The sequence below is a fragment of the Carassius auratus genome, chromosome 28, assembly GCF_003368295.1.
Source record: "Carassius auratus strain Wakin chromosome 28, ASM336829v1, whole genome shotgun sequence".
NCBI lineage: Eukaryota > Metazoa > Chordata > Actinopteri > Cypriniformes > Cyprinidae > Carassius > Carassius auratus.
In genome coordinates, this window is record NC_039270.1 from 18,712,795 (window position 1) to 18,722,403 (window position 9,609).

Consider the following 9,609-nt stretch of genomic DNA (forward strand, 5'->3'; position numbering starts at 1 on the left):
TTTAAAGAGGGGAGTGCTTCTGTCATTATTATACTCTGCAGCTCATTCCATAACCAGGGAGCATAGAAAGAGAAGGCAGTTTTACCAAGCTCTGAACGTACTCTAGGAACCTTTAAAAGCAATTTAACTCTAGATCTAGTGCTATAAGTACAGGTGTAATATGATAAAAGACGACAAATATAAATTGGTAGTTTTCCTAACAATGCCTTAGCAATAAACATCAGCATGTGTATTTTTTTCCTTTAAAACAAAGAAGTCCAACCCACCAATTTGTACAAGGTACAATGATGAGTGCGTGAAGAGGCACTCGTCACAAAGCGCAAGGCAGCATGGTATACACAATCTAACTTTTTTTTTTTTAATCTAAATATTTAATTTAGTGATTGCCCAGTGTAACCACTTGAGTGTGCCTGACACTGAGAACCACTGCTTTAAACAATCCTAATACATTTTTAAATTCATTTTCATTAATTCATTAAAATTGTACTGAAATTTGCAATTGTATTTTTCAGAAAACACTTTGATACTATTATAAGAACAAAAACATCACCTAATGCATGGGATTCATATCAGAAAAAATGTGGAAAAATATCTAAAAGACAGACATGATTAACCAGCAACAACAACAACAGATAAGCATCTAACTTGAGCATCTGTGATAAAGCAATACAAAAGTACACGCACAGGTTTTTATTTATCTTCTGCAGGTTACAGGTCCTTTAAGTTACTTGGAAGGGCGCATTTGAAGTGCGAATGCGTCACCGCGGCGTGACGAAGGCTGACGAATTTCGAAAGCGACTTCAAATGTGCCCTTCAGTTCCCATGAAAATGAAGTGTACATCTGATGGACACTTCGCACCCTACCATATCCCAAAATCACTTGCGTGCATACGACGACGGTGTTTATATTCAAATAACAAGGCAGGAGAGTTCTGTGGGGGACTTCACATTGAAATGTACATATTGTGTTTTAATTTACCCAAATATCTAGCCAAAGTATTAAAAGCCAGTTGTTTTTTTTACCATAAAGCCCACAAACAATAAGACAGTCAAGTCAAGATTATATATAGTATAAGGCAATTGTCTTTCCCTTTGTTGTGTTTTTGAAGTACTATAATACAAGAAATGTCTACAAATGTTTTAACCTAACTTTAGCACTATTTTGTATGCATGTCCTGCTGTGTCATATTTTCTAATGTTAAGATCTCTTTTTTTTTTTTTTTCATACAAGTGTTTCCATTTTCTCATTTTAGTACTATTCTGGAGAAAGTGTTTGCCAGCTGGGGAAAGACTTAATACAAAGTTAATAGACCATTTTTTGCTGAAATTCATTGTGCTGTTGTTGTTAACAGGCACAAGCTTTCTCTTCTTGACAGAATGCTTAACAAATTTATTCTTCATTAGTCAAGAGAAAACAGTGGGGAATAATGGGTACATTACAGTTTTTCAGTATCTTTTTAAAATATCATATTGTCAGTGAAACAACCTAATTTCTGTAGTTTATTTTTGTGGTGCAAGCTGTATACATTATTCATTTTTTGTGTGTAATTTGTTTTTAAATAAGTACATTTTGTATATTATTATTTTTTTTTGCATATTCACGTGTAAATAAAAGAAGTACTTATGTACATTGTTAATTTGTTTAATGCAGCTTATAAATTTTTTTCTCAAAACATTCTTTTTAATTCATCCTGTAAATATTTCTTTTACACATTAAAACAAATTGCTCTATTATTGAAAATACTTTTTACAACCATTTACAGCATAGTTTAGGTTTAACATCAGAAAAACAACATCAGTTTGAGCCCAGCGCTGCTTCCATGTGTTCTGGGGTCTTCAGGAGGTGAATCTCTTGTTGAAGCAGAGACTTGAAGGACAATGCAGTGACAGTGGAATGAGGCACATGTCAAACACTTTGGAGACCATCTTTATGATGTACCACAGAGAGCAGATAGAGGAGAAACACCAGGGTCTGGATTGTCGCACCCATCACTGTTGGCGTTCACTTCTCAAAAGATCCAGCAGCTCTGTCAGGGCCTCGCTGCTCAACCCAAAACCATTAAACACCTGTCCAGCACTGCCACATTCAGCTCTATCCTGCAGTACAGTGGTCCCGTCTGATTTAGGGAAAGAAGGAAAAGAGGAATTGTTTAGCTCCATGACAATGTAATTAGTAGAAGAAATACAGAGATACTTAAGTAAACTACTTTTAATAACTACCAATACCATATTGGCTAAAATCTAGTCATTTTTAAAACCTTAGCTGAAGGGACTGTTAACCCAAAAAGGAAAATTACAAACCTTGAACAACTTAAGGGTGAGCAAAAGATCACATAATTGTCATTTTTCACTGAACTATCCTTTAAGTAGAAGTATTATCATGCATACTCTAATATACTTAAGGTATCGAGAGTAAAAGAAAAGGTATGTACAGTATTATTCTAAAAAAAATAATTTGTTTAATTTCTAAATATGTTCAATGTTATTAAATTTAAAGTTGCCTACTAATACACTGTTGGGTAGTTTAATCTACAACAATGCATCATGTTGTAAAATACCATATTTTTGTAGTGCTGCCGTCTGTGAGAAAAACAAAACAAAACATAGTACTTTATATTTGTATATTTGAGTAAACTTAACTAATGTACTTCCTTACAGTCCACCTCTGATTAAAGTAACAACATTTATTGTCCGAATATTACAATCAAACAGAGCACTGTTCATACTATGCACTTTTTTCAGTTTTATTTTCATGCTTATCTGCTTAATAAAAACATGTCTACATATGATCACCATGCTCAAGACAAAAAATTACATAAAATCGCACCTTTGTAAGATATCAGTAAGCATTTTAACTGATATGTGTGCTCGTGTATTTTGTAGTTTTTCATATCATTAACGTTACATTATTCAAGTAAGCTCCAAACCAGTACCTGCATTTAAAGTTGTAATCCGACAAAGGACACAGCAAACTAGTGTAACTTGGCCTCGGTCTTGGTTATGCCGGAGGCTTCTCCACTGTGACGTAAAACATAAAAACAAAAACCGCTCTGGCTCCACCTCTCCTGGCACGATTGTCCTCTCGTCAGTGCTCCTCTCGCACCGTTGCTACGCGACAGAGTGCTAATCGGAAACACCAGGTGGAGGAATTAGGAAATCCTGCGAAGGCGGAGCATCCACGCACTTCGGAGGGCCCTTCGTGCACTTTGGATACCGAATTGGACTCAGATTGGACTACATTTTCCAAACACCACTCCACTAATCACGCACACACCTGTATCCAATTAGACACACTAATTAAGATTCAGTTCCTGTTCTAGTTGCCGAGTATTGTTTGTGTGTTTATCGTTGCCATAGCCGATAGCTACCTTACGAAGCCAACCCGAGTTTCCTAGCCTTGTCTTGATTCAACCCTTGTCTTTATGTGTTTGGACGTTAGACTTGTGTCGAGGATTCTCTCTCTTGCCTAAACCTGTTTGTTTATCTTTCACTCCTGTCAGGACCTTTGTTCTCTATCTGGATTACTCTCTTGTCTTGCCCTCCTAGATATCCTACGCTGTCGACTGATCTCCGCCTGTTTATTGGACTGCCTTTGCCCTGTCTTCAATACTCCTGTTCACCATTGTTTGACCTCTGTCTATTTTTGACCATTTCTTTTAATAAAGCTTGCAAGTGGATCTGCATGTCTCCCGTCTCTGTCATCTGGTTACAATTTGTGAGTTTAGACGGTCATATTTATTATTTATGTATGTGTGTATGATGGTTATGATATTACAGCAACAGGATGTGGGTTTTTTCTGCACCTTAGGCAAAGTGCTTACTTTTCTCAGACTTTACATTTCCTGTCGAAGTTGTGAAACATTTGTCTATGGTGAAGAAGTAGAAAAACAGTCAACACAACCTAAAAGACAAGACAAATTGACACAAAGATAGGCCTTTTAAAAAGATTAGTCACTGTTATTAAACACAGTTGTATTAATAGAATATTGAATATAATACACATGGAATTATACAGATTTTTTAAATCTGTTAGTCAGTTTTGTCTCAAATAATTAATGTTAGACTAAAATTTAATTCAAATGTTGATTTAAAATGTATTTAACAGAGGACAATGATTTATCATTTGAAATTTCATCGAATTTCACAATTCTGAAATAAAATCACAAATAAATGAAGGAATGTGTGTTCGTAGAACATAGGTTCAAAAACTAAACATTGTACATTATTATAAATATTTTATATTTGAAAAAGAAAAGAGGGTTTCACTCTGCTGCACCTATTAATGAACCATCGTAGCATGAAAAATAGTTTCAGGCTGTTGATCTTTTTCATCTGAAAGGGAAAGTTTATGCAGGTTAAATTAGTATAATATATTTGGAAACATTCCAGAGTTACAGAACAAACTAAGACAGACTAAATCCAAAATCACAGTTCTTCTGGATTGAGTCTGTCTCCGTTTGTTCAGTTTCTTCATGTTATTCCAGTGTTTTATGGGGTCTCCTTTATCTATACACCATTTAGCTATTTATTTATTATTATCAGGTAGGTAAAGAAAGTCGACTCTGGACAAAACTATAAGCATTACAAAAGTACTTACAATTTGCTAAGCAGACTTCCCTGTGGTCAGTTCTTGCTTACGGCTCTTAAATTACTACTCTTATAGACAATAACTTGTCAATAATATAATATAAGTTTTTATCAAAGTTAACAAAACATATGTATAAGTACAATAGTAAAGTTAAGAAAATCAAGGTACAATCAGCTGGTATCAGGCGTTGAGGGATACTGCGCTATTCAGTATCCGTCCGTCGAGTCTCTCTCTCAGTCTTTTATACGTAGACGTCGAACGCTGAATCTTCTGCCGTCATCACCTGGAGTGCTGCCAAATCCTCCGCCAAGGCTTTCATTTCTTTATGGCGCATTCTTTTACAGTATCTTTGAGCCCTTTTCCTCTTCTTTTTCCTCTTAACCGTCTGTAACATACACCTAAACTACCACATTGTCCATTTATCATGAAAACTATTTCTAATACATAAGTGCTTTCTACTCTGAATCAGTCACTACATACATTTCATGCAAGTAAGCAGTTTTCTTAATGTTAGTGAAGTCACACAATACAGTTTCCATACAGCATTAATAACAGCGTTACGTATTTGTACTTAAGCAAAAGCATTGTTACTACTTCGGTTACATCAGTTTAGAGTAAATCAAATATTAATCGAGACACTACACTTGCAAAATCTTCTTTTCCATTAACACAAGACAGACTAGATGATGATCAGATCAGATCTCTTCCTAGAGCAAATGAAAATCTCACTGGATTATTACAATTAATGGTAAAATGAATGTTTGGAAATGTAAACTGATATTTCCTATTGACAAACCACAATTTTTAGCTGGTAAAAATACTTATGTTTAAATAATTTTGGCCACCACTGTATGTAATCATGTAATCGATAAAAAAGTAACTGTAGTCTAATAACGAGTATTTTTAAATGTCATTTATTCTTAAGTACAAGTACTTAATTTTTGGTTCACTTTCAAGGGAACTTCTAACTGTGTCCTCTAGGGGTCACTATGGGGAACGCCTCGTTGTGACCCGTGTCTGAAGCATATATTAAAAAACACCAACAACATGTTGGCTGGCAACAGTCCATGACATCACTACCGGTGTGACTATAGTATTAACATGTCATTCACATCTTTGTCTTCATTGACTGTTTTGTTTGAAGCCTACAGAGTTTAGAAGGGCATGTTTCTCGCCAGACGCTTTGCTCTGAGACCTGCAGTTCACACTGCTCGCATACTGTGGTGTTTGTGTGTGTTTAGTGAAGAGCAAGCGCAAGCATTCCGCTCTTGAGGGAGTTGGATGTGCTTTGCTGCGCTCATTGTGATACATTCACTACATTCTGAGGGGATGTGAATATTTCATCATTTATCCGAGTTTATAGACAACATTTGCATGAGCGCGTTCATCTCTTGTGGGAATAGCGATGCATTCACGGCAGCATTTTTGCTTGCGCCTGATTTCTGTGGTAATCTAAGCATGCATTCAGTGGTACGTGCTCCGCTTTGTTCCCTTTCTTTGAGTTGGTTAGACCTTGGTTCCTTGGGCTCCACTCAGCCAGTGTGTCTTTATTAATACACTACAACATCCCTCAACATGAAGGGCTATTTGAGCAGTTCTCGTAGTAGTTTACCAGTGCTCCCCTTTACCAAAAAGGGTTGCCTATGAGTGCACTACTCTATTCCTGAAATTTGAGTTCTCCTCTCATGTGAGAGTTCTCTGTTTTTCCCCCAGAGCACTCCAGCATTATTTCCATAGATCAAGTTGATGACTCCCAAACATTGTTTTGGGATGCCCCATTCCATCTACAGATTGCTCTATCAGAGTGCCACTCGATCACCTTAGAACAGTATTTAAAATCCATGTTATGGTAAGTGTGTGTAGTAGGGCAGTCTAGGTACCGCTTTATTAAACGTGGTTTTCCACTGAATGACAGGTGTGACAGCCTATTGGCTGCCGCTCCGGGTGTATTTAAGGCGCAGTTTATGTCACCTGGGTACGCATCGTACAATCATTGTTGTGTGTGGGTGTGTGCGCGCAGCTCGCGGGAGCCAGGTTATGGTCACGATTGGTACGACGTTGCTGTTGGGTACCGGCTGTCCTTCACTCAAGTGTATGCGTGCACTAGAACGCCTGCATATTTGAAGTTCGTCAAGTACGGATAAAGCTGTGAGTAGCTGAACCCGTGTGTTTAACAATCTACTTCTGGTGCCTCTGCTCGTGAGCACTTCGTTATTGTGGACTGCAGGGCAAATGCTCCTTAGACCGTGTCAAGACTGCACTGTTTGTTCTGCTGCGATTTTTACGACTGTGACTGTTTGTATGTGATTATTACTTTCTGGATTTGTTTGTTTTTGTTTTACACGCTCCTGCTGGTGGCTTAGGTGAAGGGTGGCTAGTCCGAGCCGTCATTTAAGGCGAGATGTACCATTAACGGTGCCTGCTTCGCTTCATCAGTTGCCACCAGCAACGTGTTTGTTTGGTTTAATGTTGATTTGAGTTTCTTTTCTCTTTTTGCTGAAAGCTCCTTTCAGCTTTAAGTTTGTTAACTTGTTTTTTTTTGTATTTTCTGTGATCTAATTTGAAGTCTGCTGTTTTCACTTGTGTTGTTTGCTTTATTTCTTTTTTTGGTTTTGTTCTCTTTAACTTCTTGCTGCTTCATGGCATGTCTAGGTTCATGAGCTTTTGGTACGAACCTAGTTGAGTATTTACATCTCTCTGTCTGACCCTTGTGGCCAGTAAATTGTCCACTGTTGTTCCCCTTCGTGGTTTGAACTTATTCTATTGCAAGTTGTTAGACTGAATGTGAGTTGAACTAATTGTGTTTCTTTACGTTCTCCTTTCTTTTTTTTTGTTTATTTCAGGAGTTGAAGGCCCCCAGTGAGGGAAGCTAGCTGTCTTGGCCCTGTGGTGGTGGTGTTTCTTTCACAGTGTTTTTGCCATTGATATCTGTGTCTCCCTCACTTAGTGTGTGGTGTGGCGTGAGTGTTTGTGTGGGGCGTATTTGGGTGAGTGGTGTGTCTTAGGGTACTCACTGTTCAGCTAGCTGCCCTACTGGTAAACCTCAGCCGGAAAGTTTCTTGTTTCTTTATTTCTTTTCTTTTTGTTTGGTCAATAGTTCTACATTTTAATTAATTATTGTGAATAAAGGCATTGTTGTATTTATATCCACGTCTCTTGCGTTCAGTGGTAACGAACCTGTGTGCTATTTTGGGTATAAATTTCCCCGCTCACCGAAACGGGGTGGCGTAGTCTGCTCTAATTTTTAATTGTATATCAGTGTCAATTCTTGCCCTTCACCGCCCCGCCACATGTGCATGTGAAGTCTTTGCCCACATTTTTAAATCCACGGTGCCTGTTTATAGTCACGCCGGTAGTGACTTCAGAGGCTGTCGCCGGCCAACAAATTGGTGTTTTTTCCATGTATGCTTCAGACAGGGGTCACAACGAAGGGTTCCCCATAGTGACCCCTAGAGGGTGCAGTGTGTCATTCCCTACTCAGGGAACCATGGTTACATTCGTAACCTGAGATGATTTCCATTAAAACATTGAAAAATTCCTTTTTGTAGTGTTTTGGGCATTATTACCATAGGAATTACAGTTGTTCCATTGTTTTCCATCTGCCAGTTTACATCCCACCAATAGAATTCATCAAAATCTAGTAGACAACATTATAGTTTACATTAAAACCAATTTAATTCCCATTATAACCCTTAAATCCATTACATTTTCAGTTGTGTTTTTGGAGGGGTGCTATTGTTTTTTTCAGCAGGGATGGTATTACTAAAGTATTTGGGATTGGGAAGTGGAAAATTAATTTCTTCCTAGTAAAATTGCCAAAGCAGTTAAACTGAATTTACATTTGTGTTAAATATGGAGACAGGTGCGAGCTGACACAGGTTGCTGCCGCTCGTCAAGCCTTGTCCAAATTGCCAGATAAGCATGTAGAGGGTTGTGGTTTGGAGTATATAAGTATAAATGAGCATTACAAAACAGGCTGCGTATCTACAGCAATTGTAAAAAGATCCTCACGGCAGAGAGGAGTGAGTATGAGAAGCATTCAGAGACACAGGCTGTGTGTGCGGTCTTCTAAATTGGGAACAGTTTACGTTCATTATAAACTTAGAATTTTTTGGGGAGGTAAAATGTGCAAGATATCGTATATGTACTAATAAAAACATATAGAAATGTATCTTTTACTCTCCAGTGCTGAAAGCAGAACTGATAAGGGAGTTCTTGATTTGTGTTGTGACACAGTTCTTGTAAATTAACATTACCTTTTTTGTTTTGTATCTGTCATTTTGAAGCCGGAGTAATCTCATATTAAATCATTTTTTCTTTAAAATTAATTTGCCTGACTATCGATCTGACCTTGTAGATGCCATAACCACACACACACATACTCTCTTCTCTCCCTCTTTCTGTTAGTTTTTTTAATAATGGGTGTTTACGCAGTTGGCTAGAGCAGTGCTGATTTGGGAGCTCATTTTGTTGGTTAGTAAGACTGCCTGCCACACAAAGCTGGCAGTCATGCAAATGCTCTGGAGCGGAGTAATACTGCGTCCACATTGCAGGTTTTGAGATTAGCAAAACGCAACGTTTCAAATAGTGAAAGAACTTTATCACGAGGAATGGGAGCTCGTTACGTATGTTTTACAAACCAGGGACATGCCCAAGAGCTACACTGGACACAACCTGGCACAACATCTGAGAAAGGCCGTCGCTGAGTGGGGAATTGTAACGCCACGTCAGCAGAGGGAGCCCTCTCCCGAGTACTGACTGTGATCCGCTCCCTCTGCTTCACCTGTACTTCCTGTTTGTGACATATATAAGCATGGCCGCAACCACTATCATGTTGCGAAGTATTGCCAGCCTGTCTGCCTTACCGAGCGTTTTTCCCATTGCCAAAGTTTGCCTTTTGTGTATGATCTTTGCCTGGTTTCCCTGTTACTGCCTTTGGATTTGCCCATTGTCTTGTTGTTTGGATTGGACTGCCTATCTGTGTATGATTCTCTGCCTTCCACGATTACGATTCTCTGCCT

General features: G+C 38.2%; 1 long non-coding RNA gene across 1 annotated transcript; it reads right to left on the reverse strand.

Annotated features, from left to right (window-relative positions):
• Nucleotides 1-1,628: 1,628 nt before the first annotated feature.
• LOC113047093 (uncharacterized) lies at nucleotides 1,629-4,836 on the reverse strand. Its single transcript, XR_003276208.1, has 2 exons — nucleotides 3,822-4,836; nucleotides 1,629-2,117 (listed from the first exon to the last, which is right to left on the reverse strand). It is a non-coding gene; the product is annotated as an uncharacterized LOC113047093 (long non-coding RNA).
• Between the last annotated feature and the right edge of the window lie 4,773 nt (nucleotides 4,837-9,609).